This window comes from Hydra vulgaris, chromosome 06 (assembly GCF_038396675.1).
Source record: "Hydra vulgaris chromosome 06, alternate assembly HydraT2T_AEP".
NCBI lineage: Eukaryota > Metazoa > Cnidaria > Hydrozoa > Anthoathecata > Hydridae > Hydra > Hydra vulgaris.
The window spans coordinates 52110246-52133424 of NC_088925.1; positions in this window are offsets into that span (position 1 = coordinate 52110246).

Below are 23179 nucleotides of genomic sequence, written 5' to 3' on the forward strand. Positions count from 1 at the left end.
TATATATATATATATATATATATATATATATATATATATATATATATATATATATATATATATATATATATATATATATATATGTATATATCAGAGGCGGATCCAGCTTTTTTAGTCTTTGAGATAGCTAACTTCCAGATATGGAGCAAACACCAAAATGTTTATATGTTGCGATGATTGGAGGCTGGGAACAAAAAAACCCCAATTTTTGTGCCCCCCTGCCCCAAACGTGAGAGCAACAAGTTGATAAAATATTTTTTGTACTGTTCTCAACTAGACTTATATTCATCGATAAATTTTAAGTTTCATAGTATTATCTTTCAGTGTTCAAAAATAATGACTATATAAAATTTATAACCCCCTCAAATTGAGGGGGGTTTAAACTTTATATGGTCATAACTTTTAAAAGCTAAAATATTTTACTATGAAATTTAAAATTTATCGATGAATATTAGTCTAGTTAAAAACAGTACAAAAAATATTTTATCAACTTGTTGCTCTCACGATTGGGGCAGGGGGGCACAAAAATTGGGGCTTTTTTGTTCCCAGCCTCCAATCATCGCAATTTTTTGCAAAGCATCCTTATTTGACATAAGTATAAACATATAAATGTTTGGATTTTGCTCCATGTCTGGAAGTTAGCTATCTTAAAGACCAAAAAATGCTGGATCCGCCACTCTATATATATATTAAATTTAAAACTGTTAACTGTTACTATAAATAGTAAAATTCATGCAAAGTTCATACAAATAAACTGATTTAAAGAACATACAAAAAAAAATAAAGGAGAGTAAAAAATAAAGAAATAAAGAAAGAAGTGTCAGAAAAAGTTAACGAGAAAGAATTAAAAAAAAAAAAGAAAAATCTACTTTTATTTCTTTATTTTTAACTCTCCTTTTTTTTTTTTTTTTTTGTATGTTCTTTAAATTAGTTTATTTGTATACCTCTAATTATGATATGCATATACTTTTTTTTTTTAAGGAAATACGATGAATACTTATTAGAATCTTTTATAACTATTCGTATTTTATAGATATTTTATACTTTTAGATTTTTTCGTGAAAAATTACGATTATTATGCTTAGTAGGTAATGAAGATAAGTTTAAATGATTTTTGAATAAAAGAGAAATTAGGAGTGCTAATGATTCCGCACAATTTTTTAAAATATATGGATTAACCTTAATTTATATTATTGTTTTTTTATTTGTTTATGTGTTCTTAATTTGATTTTAACTTAAAAAATGCTTAAAGATTTTTTTAAGTCGAAGACAATTAAAAAAAGAATTTAAACATTTTTTTTTTTTTTTATTATGATTTATTAGCATTTTTTCTTATGGTTTGTATGCATTATTAAACAACTTTTAATTGTACTCTTTTTTTAATTTCTTTTGTTCTATCTTGACATTCTACACTACAATATGACGTTGGTTTAGTATTGTTACTATTGAAATACGGTTTTTATTTTTTTCTCTGCTTTTCCTTGTATACATAACGAACTAAACACCTGCATTAATAATGTTTTAACATACCATTTCGCCGATGACACTAACCTGTTAATTGTTTAAGATTCGCTTGAAAAAATGCAGTTAAAAACTAATGAGGCCATATTTTCTGTTATTAATTGGCTCAGAGCAAATAAAATTTCACTAAACGCTACAAAAACTAAAATAGTTGTCTTTAAAACCAAAAACCAAAAAAGCAAGGAACAATGCACTTTTAACATTAATGGAAAAATATTAACTTCGTCAAAAACTGTGAAGTACCTTAGAGTTTGGCTGGATGAGAGTCTTTCTTTTAAGTACGATCAAACTTACTTACAGACTAAGCTAAGCCGATCAGTTGGAATGTTAGCCATGATCAGACATTTCGTAAATTTTGAAACAATTATGAGTATTTATCATGCCATATTTGGATCGCACCTTAGCTATGAATGAGGGAGATTGTTCCAATGCTTGGAACAATCTCCCTCATTCTTTTAGAACTGAAAACTTTATTTCTCGATATAATTTTCTCAATAAATTAAAAAAACACTATTTGGATAGCTACTAGAATAATAACATCAATAAAAGCAAATCACTGTTAATAGTCTTATTAAAAATACTCTCTCTTGTATATTTTATTTATTTTATCTTTTTATTTATTTATTTTTCTTTTAGATCTTTACATTTATGTACAGCTTTTTTGTCGTCCTTGTACAATGATTGAATGTGTATGTGCGTATGCCTGTGTGGGTATATGTACGCGTGTGTGGGTATATATATGTGTGTAAATGTGTGTATATGTGTATGTATGTGTGTTTTGTGTTAATATGTGTGTGAATGTGTATGTATATTTATGTATGTGCGTATGTAGATAAGTATAGACATATTTAAATATACTATTGTTATTACTATTATTACCTTTATTTTTATTAATATCATTATTTTTATTGTTATTAATACCATTTTATTATTATAGTTATTATTAATGTTATTATTATTGTTAACGTTATGATTTTTAGAGTTGTTATTATCTTATTCTTATGTTATTATTCATTATTATTAGGTGTTTGCGCATCGTTAGTAATTATACTATTTGTAAACATCCTTGAATTGTAAAATCATGTAATTCAGAATATATTGATTGAAAGTATTGTTCTAAAGTGCTTAGAAAATAAAAAAAATTCTCAAATAAGGAAACAAAGTTGTAACGAAATGTCAAGCTTAATTAAATAAACTAGAAAACTGAATAATTCGAAAAAGTAACATTTTTATTCAACTTTTTCATTCTTTTTTTTTTAGAGTCGTTGTTGAAAAAAACATCTTTCATAACGATTTAACAACAATTATAAGTTTTGATATGCAATTTATTCACGATTTTTATCAGTCCATATAATTAAGAAACTAATTTGCTATGTGCGCTAGAAACTGTAAGAAATTTCGTCAAATTTTTTTCTTACGTTTATTCGTTTATTATGTTTATTACGTTTATTCGTTTTATACGTCTTTTCGCTTTTTAAAAAGTTTTTGCTATATTTGACGTTTTTTCTCAATACCTATATAATAGAAAAAAAAAGAAAATAAATTGTTGTTTATTTGTAAAAAAATATTATTTGATTAATAAATTTTGTTAATAACGGAATAAGTTAAATAAAAGAATAACATAGTTTCTTTATTAAATGTATTTACCGCATTTGTTGCACGTATGAAATTGTTTCTTTTATATTGCCCAATATCTGTTCGTTATCTCTAGTAATTCGTATTATATTTCCAATATTAATACGAATCACTAAAGATAACAAACATAACGATTGCTCTGTTTAAAAAAATGAATTTAAAAACTTAAACAAAAGTTTTAATTAGGCTCCTAAAAATTTCGTTAAGAAATTCAGTAAATTAACAATGCACTAGCCCGCAAAATTTTGCTACATCGTTTCATTTTTTTACATGAAAAAATTGTTAAAAAAAAAAGTATTATTTTTCTCAAATAAATAGCAATTAAATTAATTAGTTAATTAAAAAATCAGTTTTCTCGCTTTCCTATCCATTGATAAAACAGTAAAGTTTAGCAAAGACATTTGAAATACAAATTTAAAAACTGCCTGTGTTTCTAGCGCAGTTTATAAAGTATTTCCTTTATATACTGACTGAAAAAAGTTGCGAAAAAATTGTATATCAAATAATATTTTTATTTTTGTTATATTCTTATCTACTTTTATCTCGACTTGTATCAATTTTGGCATTGGAAGATAACAAACGTTCTAAAAATAAGAAAAGAAAAACAGTAAATATTTAGGTATATTATTTTTTTGACAACAATTTTCTATTTTTTATTAATAAATTTTTTTAGCTTATTTTATTTAGGTTTTCTATTTCGTATAACATTCGGTTCTTTTCTTCGAGTAATGCTGATTTATTCTCTAGTTTCTTATAGCTTTATTTTGCCGCGAATTCGTAAAGCGCTTCACAGTTTGTAGATTTTTGACCTAACACTAACGAAAACACCCGGAAAAATCCTTTTGAGGGATGATAGTATATACCAATAGGAGTTCATAGCAATAAACCTTAAAATCAGGGATTACCGTCCGTGGGACTTTTTTGCGTTTAAAGTTCTAAATTAGAGTGAAAGTTAGTTTTCTTTATTTTCCGAATTCAATAATTAGTTTTACAAAAAACTTTATGAAACAAAAAATGTTCTACATAAAATTCTAAACAACTCTTATCTTATTCATATTTTCCAAAATTTGATTAGTTTTCCTTAAAAAAACATTTTTCTATAAGTTCGAATATTCTTCTTCAACTTCATTAGGTTTGGCTCGTTCTCATATGATTCTTTGACATTTTTGTTCTTTCTTGTTACCTTTCCTTTAGTTCTAGAGGAAACTGAAAAAAAATCTTTGGATTATTCCTTGAAATCATTTTTGATCTGGGTTTTCCCCCAAATTTACGTTTTTTTTAAAGATGCAACTCAGCAATCTGTAGCTATAACTTACCATTGACTTGCTGAGACTAGATTTTTTTGCTATTGTATTCAATGACACAAGAGAGAAGACGCTTGGAATAATCAGGATTCTCTGGATTTCTTTTGTATCTGTCCCAGAAGGGCTTGAAATTTGAGTGAAGAGCCTCAGTTGCTTGTTCGCTGAAAAGTCCTAGTCCCATATTTTTTCTCTCGATGAACTGAGGAACATGATGAAAGACAGCATGTACTTTGGGAGTATTTTAGAGACTGGAAGATTAATTTAGCTCTGTTTAAAGCTTTCAATTTTTGCTTCAAAATCAGGATCCAAAGTGGTTCCAAAACAAGATGTAACAACATCTTTGAACAGAAACAAAGTTTGAATAAATCCATCGGCCTGTTTGAAGTGCTTTTGCTCTGCAATTTGCTTCAGGTAATCTAATCCTCTCAGCAGCTTAAGGCAATCATTTCAATTAAAATGGCCCCCATGGAATGGTTGAATAGAAAGGTGCAGTGTGGTTGGCCATTGCTTTGCATCTGGCCAAAGATCGCAAAGGTTTTTGAAGAGATGGTTGACCACACCAAGAAGTAGATGAAGCTCCATAGGTGGGATGGCTTCCAGCACAAGCATGTCTTCATGAAACTCAAGCAAGGGCAGATGAACAACATTTTTGAAATCTCTCGACATGCGAATGTCACCGCCTGATTTCATGAACTCTGCGAATTGCTTCCGAATTTGACCGAAGGTTCTTCGATGGCCACATCTGATGAGGTTTGTGTTCTCTGCCTCACACCAGCAGCAAGGGTGTTTGCTACTATGTGATTGAATTCCACAGAGAATGTTAGCAAGCTTCAAATCACAGGAAATAACCAAAGAGTTCTAGCAAAGACTTCTCATGGATTTTGATGAGACCAAAAATCTGCTTGATATTCTGGTAAGTTTCAGGTGTGTCTTGAGAGAGAGCAACAAGCATTTGCTGCTTGACACTTGTTGCTTTGGCTGAAAGTGGAGAAGTTAGTTTCATGTTTTTTTGAACAGGACTTTGTGGCTCCAACTCATTCTTTTCCAGTTTAATGTGAGCGAAACTGACCTTCAAAAATGATCCACCTCCATCTATTCCCAGCTTCAAGATGACTGAATCTCCCAAGTTTCTTGAAACTTGTACGTTGACACTGAGGTCAATGAGACTATGGCAGTGCACAACCTCCCTGGTCTGGTTGTCTTCTGACAGGTTCATGCTGCTAATTGTAAAGTGGTCTGCTACTTTTTGTCCTGCCTGAGCAAATTTCAGTTGAAAGTTGGGTTCTACCAACCGTAAGGGACTGATTTGATTCAAAGTGGAGTCAAGCTTTCGCATACCATTATTGGAGAGTCCAGTGTTTTGCTGAATGTGAACCATATCCTGAGTAGAAAGCGGGTTTTGAACAGCTGTTGTGCTACTGATGCCCCTCTTCGCAGTGGATTGGCTTTGCCTCCAGCTTGTTGAGTTAGACGAATTGTTCCATTAGGAGATTAATCTTTTGAAGCAATAACTGCTGAAGCTACTAGCTCTGCGCCCTTTCCATCAGCTTCAGCAATTTTTTTCAAATTTTCATGGTGAGTCCCCGGTGTGCAGTTGTGAGGGAGTCCACGACCAATTAATGAAAGACATTTGGTGCATCTCTTTTCAAGGCTCTGGTTTTCAGGCTTGATTGATTTTTCAGAGGAGTCCTCAAGTTTGTTCAGAGGATGTTGCTCCTTTCCTCTCAGTTTACCTATTTGGCAGATCAAACAATCACAAATAAGTGATGAGTGAGTTGAAGGCTTTTTTGAAATGTTCTGAAAGTTGAAAAGTGTTGGAACTTTTTTCATGGAGCCATCCAATTTTCCAAGTTGAAATCTGCAGTTGACACAAATTCCTAATGGAACCCTGTCATCATTAAAGTCTAAATTAGGTTCAATGAATTGAAGAATCTTTTCCTTTGCTGCAACTGTCAGTTCTCTATCACTTTTTTTCATGCACACAACACAAACAGATTTTCTGCATTCATCATGTGTTTTTGATGCATTAGGCATTTTGGTCGTAATGAGTCAAAAGTTAAAGCTTAGTCAAGCTTTTCAAGTGCCATTTCCCAAAACAAAGCGTTGTTTTTCCGTGTGACTTGATGAGATCGTCAAAAAATCGTTTTTCAGTGTGACACGATTCGAAAAATGCGGCCGTGCGCGGCCGTGGCGCAGTGGTTAGAACGCTTGCTTTATAAGCAGGAGATCCAGGTTCGAAACGAGCTCTGGACATATTTTCGCGTCACGGTAAGGAAGGAGGCGTGAACTTCCTGGTTAAATGCACTTCCGCGGTGCTCTGTGACAAGACCATTAGGACTTCTTGGGGCACCTAAAATAAAAAAAAATAAAAAAAAAAAATAAATAAATAAAAAAATAAAGAAAACTAACTTTCACTCTAATTTAGAACTTTAAACGCAAAAATGTCCCACGGACGGTAATCCCTGATTTTAAGATTTATTGCTATGAACTCCTATTGGTATGTACTATCATCCCTCCAAAGGATTTTTCCGGGTGTTTTCGTTGGGGTTAGGTCAAAAATCTACAAACTGTGGCTTACCATATAAAAACGTGGTCAAGTTGTCTAAAAGAAATTACATTAAGCGTGGACGTACAAGGCGAGCGACCACACGCGCTTCCCGGGAAGGCTTTATATATATGTATATATATATATATATATATATATATATATATATATATATATATATATATATATATATATATATATATATATATATATATGTATATATATATATATATATATATATATATATATAACTATATTTATTTATATCAATAAATTGTAATTTAACAAAGAATCTAGACTATAATACACAATCTAAAAGTGTAAAAAATGAAGCAATATCAGTCAGCATATTTTACTCTAAGGTAATAAATAAAAATTAATGAATTCAAGAGTATGTGTATATTAATATTTTCTAAGAGAAAATACTCATATAGAGTATTTTCTCTTAGAAAATATTAATAGAGAAATATAAAATATACTGAGATATATAAACATTTATGTATATAAACTTATTTGTCAACAAATTACAGGAAGTTTTCATGTTAAATACATAAAATGTATATTTAATAAAGAGTATACCCAATGTAAAATAAAAAATATATAGCAAACTTAATAAAATCAGTACCAGTTCTACTGTCTAAATATTTTTATTATTATCAACCCTTCTAATAATAATAGAAAATAGGGATGTAGTAATCTGAAGTGACTAAAATCAATTCACCTATTTCCAACGCTTTAAAAAATAGTTTTTAACTCTTTCCAATTGCACTAAAATTTAAGACAAAACTTGCTTAGCTAAGTTGCTTAGTTCTTAAAAATCTGAAAACAGAAAAGTAAAAAACCTGGAAAAAACATTTTTTTATTAAAACTACTATATTTAAAGAAATTAAATTAAATACAGCTTGAGGACTTCTTTCATAAGTTGATGGCAAAACTACAACACGTCCTGGTTTAATATTATGATCATTTCCAAGGTTGTTTACATGTTCGTGTAAGGCATCATACTGCTCGCTTCTCTGTTTGTTTATGTTAATTGTCTAACTGAAAGTCTATAATTGTAATACTGAGATAATGTAACATGGTTTCTAACCAATGTAGCACGTTCAAGGTTGCAACCCTTAGAATTAAGGTCGGCATTCGGCAATGACGACCTAAAAGTGTTTGCGGTCAGCAAAAAAATGCCGACCTTGTTTCGATGTTTTATGGTTAGACATTTGTATTCAATTTTATTTGCCGACCAGATGCCCATCTCTAAAAAATTGAGGTTGACAAATTATTGCCGACCTCAATTTTCCTAATTTCGAGGGTTGGGGTTGTGAACCAATTGATTATGCCAACCAGCATTACCCCTTGGAAAAAATAAAGAATAAACAATAGGATATAAGTTAGCAGACATGCTTGATATAGTTTTAAGAGGATGACTTCTTGGATAAATAACAACTTCCCTGGAAGCAGGTAAAGAATCATCTTCGCCAACAAATACAACTGCAACTTTATTGTGTGTAGGGAGATTATAGTGACATCTATCATGCCCATCAAGTAAAGACATTTTTACAACTGAGACTGAGCGACTTTCTATAGCTGCTCGGCAAATTTCTTCATCTTCCACTTCAGCCATGTTTTTAAATGCAGGAGCAAATGGATTCTCTTCACTAATAATAGTTTGCAATTGAAACATTAAATCATTTGAGTAAAGATCATTATCATGTTGTTGCATTCTAAAATTTACTGCTGCAAGTGGATCATAGATGTATAGTTGACAATATGTCGGCGGAACATCTTGATCTGGCCTAAGATTACCTATACGATGAAAAACTTGACCATATATTCTAAAACATGGTGGCCCATGATTCATGGGTTGAAAAACATTAGTAAATGAAGAAAAGACAGTCATTATAATTTTGAATATATTTAATTTTGGGATCTTTTGTGATTGTGACCTTTTCTATACAATTTTTTTTTTCTCTTCTAAATAGCACACACAAATAATTTTTATAAAAATGACATAAGAAATTGTCATTTAAAATAAATTAATCAATAATCAAATGTCTATCAACGCAAAACACTACAAAAAAACAAACAACTCACAACAATAGTATATAACGGAACTTAAGTAACATAACGCTCATATACAACAGAACATAAGTAACAGCATTACGCAAAATGCGATTAAAAGAAATTGTTATATATTTCCAGAAGAATTAATAACAAAGGCTAGAAAACACCTAGACCTAAAGCAGTAACTCAATTTGGTACTAAACACTACCAAGTCACACCTCTGCTATAAGTACATTGTTTGGCTGGCAAGTTTGCCACATTTTTCACAGCACTTTGAAAACAACAAAATATAATCATATGTACCAACTATAAACACAATATATGTATTCAACATTATAAAACATTTAAACACATTTATAAAACAATAATATAACACATACTACCACAGACACAAGCAATAAAAAACATTTTAAACTACTATAAAAACACATTCGTAAAACAGTTACCACAAGCACATATTACCACATACACATATTTCTCAAAAAAGCATATATGCAAACATTAAACATATATAACTTGAATTGTGCAAACAAAAATTTTAAAAATTACTTGAGAAAATTTAAAAAGATCTAAAGTAAATAAAATATAAATATATATAGAAACAATACTCTTTACCTCAATATTTTTTTTTTGATTAGAACTGTAATCCTCATAACAAAATTTAACCTTCACATACATGTCAGTGTTGGCTTAAATTTTAATTTATTTTTCTAAATTTCCTAAAAAAGAACAAAAATATTTAATAGAATCACATAAATTTTAAAGTAGTAATAGCCAATTTTATGGAAATAGCATTAGTATAACTTTTTTTTTTGCAAAAAAAGTGTATAAAAAGTAATTAGGTCTCATCTATGCCCCCATTTTTCTTCTAAAAAATTAAATATATAAAGCGCAATAAAAACAAAACTGCTAAAAAAAAATGCTAAAACAAACAAAATCTAAACGATTTTAGAAATTAAAAGGAGTGATACTTTCTAATTTTTATCTAATTAAAATGTAATATATAAATTGCTAAACTATTTCCTATACTTACTTCAAATATAATATAATCTTAATGATGATTATTTATCTTAATATGACTCTTTACCTAATAAATAATAATTAAATTCCAAAAGGTAAAAAGTTTTAACTCGCTTGACAGATCTTTCTCCAATGACCGCGTGCATTTTGAGAACGCGCTCTTTTAAGTTCAGTAAACTAATAATAGTTTTAGTAACTAATAAAAACTACTTTAAAAATGAAAGTGATACGACGTCGAACGTTGACTTTAACAGTTATATTAAGATAGAATAAAAATTGTTCGATCTTACTTCAATTGTAAGTTTAATTGTAGCTGACAGATTTTACTTCCACTGTAATTTTCAATAACTTCCACCTGTCATTATAAATTACAGGGTTTTGTGGAAATATAAATTAAGTTATGCGGAAATATAAACAAATTTACGCGGAAATATAAATTAAATAATGCGTAAATAAAAACTTGTTTAATTTTTTTTTTCCTAATATTTTGTCGTACATTTACAATTAAACGTGTAATATTTTACAAGTTTCGTGTATATATATATAATGGAATATAAATATTTTTATACAATAATATACATTTTTTATTGTAAATATGAATATTTTCATATATTATTTGCGTTTAAGTCATATTTTATTCATTTATTTTGTTTCTTATTTTAATTTCATATTTTCTCACATATCTTTTTTTATTTCGATTTTCTAATTTAATTTATATTTCTGCACAAAAAAGTGAGTATTTCTGCATTTCCGTATATCCAACAACAATTCGCCTATTTACTTATGTTCGCTAGATGCTAAAAAAGCTTTTGACAATTCCAACTGGAATCTTCTCTTTGATAAACTTTACTTTCGATTTTGTCGCCCCACTTGTTTAACATATACACCCAAAAATTACTTAAAACTTTAAAAAATAATAACTTTATCGGTTCTTCAATACATGGAAACTTCACAGGTTTTGTTGTTAACACAGGTTTGCTAACGACATCATTCTGCTTAACTCTACTCTATCTGGTCTTAAAAAGCTTATAAAACGTGTAATGATTATGATGATAAAACGTGTAATGGTTAATAACTTAAACGGCATAAAACTCAATGCTGTCGAAACGGAACTTTCGCTCTACAGAAAACGACAAGTAACTAATAGAAAGGTAATCCTAGACGAAAATTAAAAAATACCAAATGAAAAACTTAATCATCTGGGCTTCATGTGGGATACAGAAAAATTCAATTTTGCCTAACTAAATAGATTAAATATTATTACCAATAGCATATACCAATGTGTATATGTATATATGTATGTATATATATACATATATATATATATATATATATATATATATATATATATATATATATATATATATATATATATATATATATATACACACATTATATATATATATATATATATATATATATATATATATATATATATATATATATATATATATATATATATATACACATTGTATATATATATACACATTGGAACTACTAAAGATTTATATAATTGGACAATTATTCAATTATAATTGAAGATAGATTTGCGAATCGGATACCAGATTGAATCAGAGTTTGCACAGTTGTTTGGAAATTTGCAGTAATATATAAAATATTATATATATATATATATATATATATATATATATATATATATATATATATATATATATATATATATATATATATATATATATATATATAACTGCAAAACACAAGACTTACTGGCACTGGATCCAAAACATACAAGAAAAACTCCCTATTGGAAATAAATGGGCACAATATTTATTTTTGGTCCCGGGCGCAAAATTCATATCTACGCCACTGCTTTTAATATAGTTTATGTTTTAAATAAATACCACAAGTTTGATTTATAAATAATATTTGCAAGAAATTTTCTTAAAAGATTATATTAAGATAATAATAATAATAATAATAATGCATCTTATTAAATAATATATTCAGAGGGCGCAGAGGGTGTCTAGCCCCTTACTAAATTTACTAGTCGGCATATTGGACACTGGAGTCTGCAAAATTGGATCTATAGTGTGCTACTAATTGTTGGGAAGGGTTGAATATCTGGGGGGAGTAGAATCAATGATCCAAGTTCATTGATTGGGTTGTTGCTATTGTGAGAATAGGTGGAGATATACTCGAGCTAGCGCAGATTTGGGAATGGTCATTAGGTTGAGGTAGGGTGGAAGTGGTAATTTTCTTTTTATATTTTTTAAGATTTAACTCCTACGCAATCATTACTTTTAAATTTTAATATCCAGTTTTCACTAGAGAACTGGAATACAAATTTACTGCATCGTGTTTATTGTATTTTATTTTTTACTGTATTGTATTTTTTTGTTTTTCTGCTGTTTTTTCATCAAACAATAGTCGTTACTAAATATTTAAAAGCAGTACTCCAAGTGAGACATTGCTATATATTTTATACTTTTAAAGTATAAAACATATAGCAATGATTAGATTGTATTTTGAAAATATTGAAAACCAACCCATTACGTTTTTTTTCCTTTTAGAGCACTGCATAAAAGGTAAAACACAAAGTTTTTATGGATTTAAATAAAAATGCAATTAAAAACTTATCGCTTTAAAAACCAACACAATTTCATTCTAAAACTTTTATATAACTTTTTTTTAAATAAATTTGTCTCCGCAAAGCCGAGGAGGCAGCTACAGTCAAGGAGACTTCTTTTTTTTCTTATTTTTTTCATAAATTGTGATTATAACCCTCTCTCAACTCTTTAACTTTGAAACACGAACTTTAATGAACAAGATCGCTGCCTGGCGAAACAAGTTGAGTACGGTACAACCAGGGACGTGATGGGTAGAAACTTAGAATTTCTCGGTTACATGACAAGCTCTCTATGACCATACTACTACCGCATTGGTAGTGGTTTATATTAGTCATATACATTAGTAATATAAATTCAAACTATTTTAACAATGGGATCTCTTACACAACAATGAAAATATGAATAAATGAAAAACAATTTAAAAAAGAAAATTTACTTGTTCGAACAATCAATGAATAATACTTTTTATATTTATTCTCCAAATAAGAAAAACTATGTTAAAACTAAACTAATGCAGGACAAGACTTTGTCTAGTTTGCAGCTCTCAAAAGTTGAAACTAGATGAATAGACAGGATAGATAATTTTTAAAAATTTATTTTTATTTGAGATTCTGAGAAGGTTGCAATGCAAATTTTAAAAACTACTCTCTGGCTCACATGCCGTCATCATATCTTTAATTATTCATTGGGTCATTTTTGAAAACTTTATTTCAAAAACAGACACTAACTGATGTTTTACAGTTTACAATTATCAAAATCAAATTGCTTCACTAGGGAAACTTTCCTCATGCAATTACCCTTAGGTCCCTTGTTACCGAAAAATATTTCTTAAAAAAATGAAAATAAAATTGTATTTACTTTAAAAAAAGTACAATTTAAAGTATCATGCATAGGAGATTTATAAGATGCTGCTGAGTTAACAATTTTCCTACAGGCAGTGAGGTATTTTTATAACTTAGAAAATGGTGGAAAATGTTTTAAAATTTATTTGTAGGAATAGGAATAAAATGTAATTTAAATAAAATTAAACTGTTTTCAAACATTTACGGTAACTATCAATACATAGAAATTAGTTAAGAAGGTAGTTCGAAGTATATACATAAAAATAAACATATAGAACAAATTCAAAAAAAAGTTCTTATCTTCACGGAAAGGCTATGCAAAACAAAGCCTCTAAATCTCTTAGCTTCAGGGTGAGGCTATGCAAAACAAAGTTTTTAAAGCGGTCAAAAATCGCAATAAGTAGCAATTATTCGCTTACACAGTACAAATAATAACTGCTTTTTTAACCCTGTTTTATAGGATGAAATAGCACGAGTTACAAGACATTTAGTTATTTTACTGAAAAAAAAAATTGTTCGTAACAAATATTTACTATTGATATAAATATTCTAATCTTTTTTGACTTTTCTACGAAATCCTAACTTTGACTTATTTTAGGCTAAAAACAAAAATAATTGAGTCAAATTCCACAGTACTCAAAGAACAAAAAAAAAAAAAAAAAATCTGTTTTTTTATATAATTTGTATTCTTATGTGTAAATGATCATGTTTTTATGCAGACGTGCAATTTTCATAATTTCTATAGTTGTTTAAGTAGTTGAATATATCGAATTATTTAAATAGGTTTGGTGTAAATAGAGTTTACAAATATCCTTTTTTTGCACTTCCTATAGTTCGATAAAATATTGTAAAAATGAGCAGTGATTAAACGGACTCCGAAAAAATTTGTTTTTTGATAAATATATAGCTTAAATTCTTTAACAATAAATTAGTGTCGCGGTGCAGGTTATATTTACATTATAATATTTTATGTTAATGCGTATTAACTATTACTGTTGTTTAGTAATTTTTATATTACTATTTTTATATGATAATTATATTATTATTAGTTATTTTTTGATCGATGATATATTGGACTGATATAGGCTAGATGCAACGGGGACTACATTAATCTACTAAAATTTAACTCAATTTAAAAAGTCAATTCCAATAAAAGTTAAGTCAATTTAAAAAGTCAATTTCAAAATAAGTTAAATAGGAATAGCCGCAGTTGAGTTTACATAAATCAACTTTAACTAAAAATTGTAAAATCTATTTAGTTTTATCAATGCTAAATGATAGTTTTTTAACCATTTGGTGGTTTTGACGAGTTCAATGTTTAATAGCTAAATAGGGTTATAATGCTAGAAAGAGAAATAAGTTAGAGCTATCAGCAAACATAATTCTCATTATCTTATAAACATTAATTAGTATAACATAAACTATTTAATCTAATATATTATATATTTCATATTAGGTCCTCTGCAGTTTCTAATTTGATAATGTAAATTAGAAATTGGAGCTGTTAAATGAAATTGAAGGTTCTAAATTGAATTATTGAACTTCTCGCGCAATATTTAAAAAATGTGACAGCATAGTTTCATCTGCATAAAGAAATTGCTTTTAATTATTTAGGCAACTTTTCAACAAAGTCAATATATATTCCAGCAATCCAGTTTCAAATTTTACGATCAATAGTATCAAAAGCGTCAAACCAATAAAAACACTCAAAAAGTAAATAGAAAATTTTCAAATAAGTCAGAAATATTACAAGTAATTTAAAAAATGGCGTGTTCAGTAGAACTTTTTTTTGGAAGCCTTATTTATTGTTGTTTAATAAATTGTTTACCGTCACGTGATTATAATTTTTGTTCTACAGAATTATTTTTTAAACCTTAGAAACTTTAGCACTATTAGAGCCTGCTGCATTGTCAGATTTTAACATTTTAAAGCCTTCAAAAGTAACACTTTAAAGACATTTTTAAGTCAATACGACAATTTGGTTTTGATTTGCAACATAAGATAAAGTTACAACGTTAAATGTTAATTTAAACCTTTTCAATTTACGGATTATATTTAAAAAAGTTAAAATAGTATTTACTTTTAGAAAAACATATAATTACAATTAAAAATGTTGAGTAAATTTATTTAGCTAATGGAGGATGCTTCTAATTTTTAATATTCAAATGGAAACGGTTTTTTTAGGAAAATTTTACAATTATTTCCAATCTTTTATAAATGTAAAAGTTAATTTAAATGTCATATTTTTATACACGCCTCTTATTTTAATTTAAAAACCATGATCCGCCCAAGATTACTTTTGGAATGAATGCTTTTGGCTATAAATTTTTGTCTTTCATAAAATCTTATCATGTCAAAAATAAAAGTAAACAACCAAGTTATAAAAAGAGCTTAAGTAACTAATCTTTTTATTAAAAAATATTTATAATTAATTTTTTCCTTCTTTTATTTATTCATTGTATATTAAAATGTGTGTGTATATATATATATATATATATATATATATATATATATATATATATATATATATATATATATATATATATATAAAATGTGTATATGTATATATATATATATATATATATATATATATATATATATATATATATATATATATATATATATATAAATATTTAATTGCCAAAACTTGTTGTTCTAAATGCTAATGACGCTAAATCTCAAACCATGGTATGCTGTAAGCATATGATTCAATGTTAGTCAAAAAACTATGGTAAACATATCCAAATGTAGAAAAAACCACATTTGGATATGTTAACCATTGGGTTTTTGTAAGTTTTTGGAATATTAGATACTTTTTACAAAACAGATTTATTTAAATAGCAAACATTCAGCTTGTAACTAACGCCAAGTCTGTTACACCAATTAAAATAATCCTCTTTTTTTAAATTGATGTTTGTTTTAAAACTTCCAATAATACTTATGTTCTCGTAAATGAATTGTTTTATTTTTTTAAACAATAGACGAATACAGCACGGATGTCAATGCGGTTAGGATACCACATACAACAGCAATAGTCCCATATATAAAATATACTCAGTTTTAAACAAGATCCTTTAAAAAAAAATTACAAGCTGTTTTTTTTATCAATTTTTAAAAAATCACTGGCCACTAGCATATTACAAACTAACATCATTACTATATAAGTTATAAAATGACCTTCTATTTTTAAAAAAATCTGTGAGTAATTAAAAATAATGCCGGAAACGGTGTTACTAGTTTAATTGTTTTGAAACTTATAAAAATGCATATTTTTTAAGTGAGTTCGTTAACTGTAGTTTTGTTTTTTAAATTAAATAAAACAAAAACGATACATTTCTAGAAATACGCCTTCAAATATTTGGAAAATTTTCCAGCATAAAATGCGCTATAAATAAGTTATAGAAATAATTTTATGAAGCTTTGATGTCTAGTCTGCCAGAGAAAAAGATAAAAGGGGATGTTAATTATTTGTGTCTACAGTTTTTTTTTTGTTTTTTTTTAATTTTTTTTTTTATGACGAATTTTAAAAATGAAACAACACTTTCTTTTTTAAGATTATTGAGAACGAAATTATTCAAGCCGTATAACATAATATAAATACAAATAAAAGGGGGCAGAGAAGACATAATCAGGGCCCTCCCAAAGAGGTTTTAAATAAAGGAGGGGGGGGGGGGGAATGACGTATCTGTTTTTTGCTGACTAAGGCCAAAAAAAACTTTTTTGCCGATTAAGATCTAAAAAAAAAAAAAACAGATCCTTGACATTTGCCGACTGCTAACAATTCATCCAACTTTGCCGACTCTCGTGTCCAATATGTTGACTAGTAAATTTCGTAGGGGGGCTAGTCTCCCCTTGAGACGGCTCGGGGCATAATTTGCCTTAAAGCCAACTTTTTATCCTAGCCCAAATATCTTTACCGAATATGTATAAAAATAAGAAATTGAAACACAATATAATATAAACCATTTGTGTGAAAAACCATACTGTCCTTTAACTTTTTTAAACAGTTTTAAAAACTTTTTGCTTTCAAGTATTAAAAAAAAAACTTTATACTTTGGAAAAATTAAAGTACATTTCAGAATTTTTAGGAACCTTGAATTTTTATTAAAAAAAAGAATTGACGAAGTAACAAATGACTTTAAAGTTTGCCAAGTTGACATACTTCCAAAAGTAGTAAAAGTTTATCAACAGTAACCCAAAATCATCAGAAAAAAAATACTCATTACACCGCTCATCAATAGCTTTTACCTCAATATGGTCTTGAACTCATTAAGCGTTTTACCTCAATATGGTCTTAAACTCATTACGCGTTGCAATTGTTTTAAGTTCGTTATCTGGTATTTTACTCCATACTTTTGGTCCTCTAATAGAAATTAAAAGTTCGAAAAATGACTATTGAGTCGAATGTAACTGTTATTTAAAAATTTATTTTGGAAAGCGTGCAAGTATTTTAAATAATATTTAAAAGAATGATTAAATAATTATAATTAAAATTGTTTGAAACAAAACTTAGAGTTTCACGCCTTATGCCTTCATCTGTTACAAGACTCATGATGTTACAAAACAATCATGACTCCAAAAAAGTTATATGCAAAAAAATACTATTTAGTGTTAGTTCAGATAAAATCAAAAAAAAGTGCTTTACAAATTCTGGTCTTACGTGAAAAACATTGATAGGGTACAGCCATTTTAATCAGGAGTTGTGCAATCTTTATTTAACAACAAAGTACCATAAAAATACGTCATCTTTAAAATTATTTAGTATGAGAAATAAGCTATTATTAAAATGTCGCCTAGAAAAGAAATTAATTACCTGTAATTTTAATGTTATTTTAACTAACTCTGAGTAAAATGTTTTGTATATATTTTTTTGCAGTCAGTTGTTTTGTAATGTTGAATGAAGTCGTACAACTCTAAGTTATGTTTCCAAAAATTTTAACAATAAGTTGTAATTATATATCAAATTAGACGAGTTTTTTTATATTAGTCAAAAATTAGATGTGTTTTTACTAATTTATTGTTGCTCTGTTTAAGAACATTGAGCTCTATACTTGTAGAATACACTTACATAATATATATATATATATATATATATATATATATATATATATATATATATATATATATATATATATATATATATATATATATACACACACACACATACTCCTTGTCGGCGCTAACGGGGACATGTTTTTTTTGTTCACGTTTTGTTGTTTTTTTTCCTTTTTTTATAGTATTTTTCTTATAAATATAATAATTTTTTAATTTTTATCATATTTCTATTTTTATTTATACACATTTAAATTTATTTTTTTATTATAAAAACATATTTTTTATATTTATTTTTGTTACTTTTATCTATTTATTATATATTATATTTCATCTATTTACAAAAACGATTATTTACAGTAATATAACCATATTTAAACCTTGCTGTAACCCTAAGCCTGACCTTGATGCTGACCCAAACCAAATCCTCAGTCGATGTAGCAGCACTCAGCTGCGAGTCAGGCTATTTGATAGTCGATGTATGTACTTTTCCTTCTCTATAAAAAAAAGTTGCTTACGGGGGCATTTTTTTTTACAAAAAAACGATGCTCACGGGAGCAAAAAATTAACGGGTACACTAAAATGTCCCCGATAATGCTAATGTCCCCGTAAGTGTTCGTTTTTTTTTGTAAAATCTGCCCCTGTAATTGACACTGTAGGTGTGTGTGTATATATTCATTCATATATAACGATCCTATCACAGAGCACCGGAGAAGAGCATTTAACTAGGAACTTTACGCCTTTTTCTTTACCGATGACGTAAAATATGCCCAAAGCTCAAGTTGAACCCGAAATCTCTTGCTTCTTCTTAAACAAGCGCCTCGACTGCAGTGGTTAAAGCTGCATTTCTTTGAACTTTTTAATAAAATGGGTTCATAAAATATAATTATCTTATGTAGCGTAAGTATTATGGAATTGATTTGCAGACAAATATTAGGAATTTTTTCATAACGCAAATAATTGTGGGATTGATGTTGAAAAATCTATTTATGACGTCGCAAAAGCCCTCTGCAAAGAACATTAACATTTTTATAATTTTTTATTAACATCGCTTTATTTTATTTTTGATATGTTTTCTTTCTTTAAAAAATAGATGAATTGTAGTAATGAACGAAAAAAATAAAAAACTTAAAAAATAAATTGAAAAAATAACGGTGTAGTCATAACTTAGGAATAGCGGAGTCAAGGGAGAAGGAATTTGATCAAGGAAGATACCTAAAGAGAAAGAATTTGAGGAAGGTTAGGACAGAGGAAGTTAAGGGAAGAAAAAGTTAGAAAAATTTAAAAAGTTTATTTGACTCTATAAAAAACAATTGTAATATTCTTTAAATATACTATCTACTTAACTGTTCCAACAAAAATTTCCATAGAAAATAATTAATTATCCAGTAATCAAAGTGGTCTTGCGTATGATACGTGTAAAGTGGAAATTATTTAGTTATTAGGAAATTTAACAGAAGGAGTTACTATCGAGCCATTTAGTAGTGCAGTTTATGGAGCTCAGGGTTCAAAAAATTTTTTTACCATATGGTTGTCAATCGTTTCTTTATAAATGTCAATAATTTATGCTGAAGATCCCTGTATATTTTAGTTTGTAGGGCAAATATAATAAAATAAAAGAAGAACAATATAACTGAAAAAAAATTAGAATCAAACTAATTCTCTTAACCTAAAATACAATTTCGCATAATTTATTCTTATAATAAGTTTTAAAACAATTTTTTGATTTGTATAATTGAATCAATGTATACAAAAACGTTCTAAGTCATTTTTTTTAATATTTGAATTTTTGATGAAAATTTGTTCTTTGAAGACAGTTCCACCATTGTATAGTAAAACATTCTAAATCAGACCTCTCCATACACTTTAAATAGAGAGCTGAAATATTGTCTGTAAACTAAAAGGTTCTAGGTCAGTGACTTAAAAGGTTTTTATTGGCAGCACTGAGAAAACCAGCTGTGTTCTGCTGGTAGCTTTCAGATGTTTTTAATCCAATTTTTGTTATGTTTTGGTTACGAGTTTGAGGTTATTTGGGCTTATTTTATTATTCATGTAGTTTTCTCGCAGTGAACACAATGTTTCGATTTCAGATCTTTTTTATTCATTAAAAAAACTGCCTCTACAAAAATTCCTCGTTCAACTTATACTTTAAAAAACACCTCAAATATGCTCATAAAAAAACCGTTTAGACTATATTTATATTTCCACAAGGAAACTACGTCAGTCAAATCCGCCATACAGGGTTTCTCCCAGGCAATTTAATAATTAAATTGCGTTATGAATTGTAATTATTACAATTCATCTCGCTGTTTTAATGAAAAAGACTTATAATGGATGAAGAACCTAGTACTAGCAGTGAAAGAAAGGTTAAAAATAAGACTATGTGGAAAAGGAATGTTGCTAAAGAAGCTAGAGTGAAAGGTAAAGAGTACATTGACTACAAAGGAAGAACTGTACCTGCTGAAGAACGAGCAAGATATGTTTCTACAATCGTTGATTACAAGCATGAAGGTGAAAACTCACCGACCCAGAAAGGAAGGTGCCGAAGGAAGAGTAGCTCATGACTTTTCATTTACTTACGATGTTTTGGTGGGGGATGCCAAAGAAAAGGTATGTGTGGATGCCTTTAAAAGCCTTTATGGTATTAAAATTAGTCGTATTCGACGATTGCGCTCCCTGTTGGTATTAGGAAAATCACCAAAGGACCTTAGAGGGGAAAAATTAGGAATGAATGCAATCAGGGGCAATGTAAGACTTCTCATGAGAGAACATATCGAAAGTTATCCGGTGAAACAGAGCAAATATGCTGGTAAAACTATCAATTATCTAGATGCTAGACTAAATGTCAAAATTTTGTATTCAATGTTTAAAGGAAAACATCCTGAAGCAAAATGTAGCTACAAATTTTTTCTAGGCTACTTTAAGGACAACTTTACGTTAAGGTTTGGCCGTCCCCAGATAAACTCTTGTTGCACCTGTGAGGAGCCTAATTTAAAATTACGAAGCCCTCATCTCATTGATGCAGCAAAGAGAAATGCTGCTGCTGAACTGATGCTGCACAAATGTCGATCAAAAAAGTTTTACAACAAACTCCAAAATGAAAGCAACCCGGAAACAAAACTAAATGAACCGCATTCTTAGCGATCGCATTTGACTACATGCAGAATATCCCTTTACCGATGATACCCGTCCAGGAAACTTTTTACCTCAGACAGCTATCTATTATTCTCTTCTCTATTCACGATGTGAAATGCAATAAAGGTCATGTTTATGTGTACCATGAAGGCACAGCCAGAAAAAGCCCTGATGAGGTGTGCTCTTTTGTGTACAATTACCTAATGTCTGCTCCTCCACAGTTTACTGAAGTCCATGTCTACTCAGATAACTGTGGAGGTCAAAATAAAAACCATGCACTAAACAGAGTCTTTTTGGCTCTCACAGATACTGGCTAATTTGATCGAACCGAGCAATACTACCCGATAAGAGGTCACTCGTACCTACCTTGTGACCGGGACTTCGCGGTAATAAAAAGAAAATTGAAAAGGTATGACAAGGTGTACACTGTTCACCAGATAACTGAACTTATCATTACTTCTAGTACTACTGGTAAGTTTACTGTTAAAGAAGTTGCAACAGAAGATATTATAGATTTTCAAAAGTGGTGGCCAACATTCTACAAAAAATCTTGCATTTCGGAAGATACACGGGGAAAGAAAGTTCCTGCTAAGGATAAGATAAGTTTTCTAATGCACTTCACTTACGGGACTTTTCCAGGTGTATTTGTCTGTAGGCCACTCATTGATGGGCTGATGGTCCAAACTTACAAGATGTCTCAAGTCGCCGATCGCATCGTCGAGTTTCCGCAAAATGTGTGCTACCCATTGGGTAATGTTCCGATAAAAAGAGTGAAACTGCAGGATATCAGGAAACAAATGCAATATGTTCCGGATGAGTTCAATGGTTTTTATGATGAACTCATGAGCTGGCCAACAACCGACGAAGCGAATGGCGGGGAAGAGGAACACGATATCCAGTGAGGTGTCTACAAAGGCTTTGTAATCGGTCCTTTTATACATTGTGTGATTTAACATGTGTAATAGTTTGAACTTTGATTTTTAATAGTTCTTGGTACAAAAAATGAATAAATATATAAAAGACAAGCTATTTGTTATTATCCTTAACAAATGTAAACAAAAAGGTTCTAAGTCAGACAACTTTAACTATGTATAACACATATATATATCACAAATTTTGATATATATTTTAACAAATCTAATATTTAAAGATGTCAAAAAGCACCCAGAATTTTTTTTGAATTTATGAAAGTAATAATTTTGGGTTTAATAAGTTTTTTCTCTTTCCCCGAAAAAATAGTTTTTATGACTTAAAACGTTTTTGTATACATCGATTCAATTGTTAAAATAGTTTACGCAAAATCTGCGGAAACCGCAATTATTTATTTTAAATACCCCCTTTTTGCATTCTCTTTTTTAGGCTTAAGAAGCAATATATAAGATTATAAATTTTCTAAAAAGAAAACAGATTGCTTTTTTCAAAAATAATATTGCAAAACGTGTAGTAAATCAAGAAAAAAATTTTTTTCTTAGTTATCCG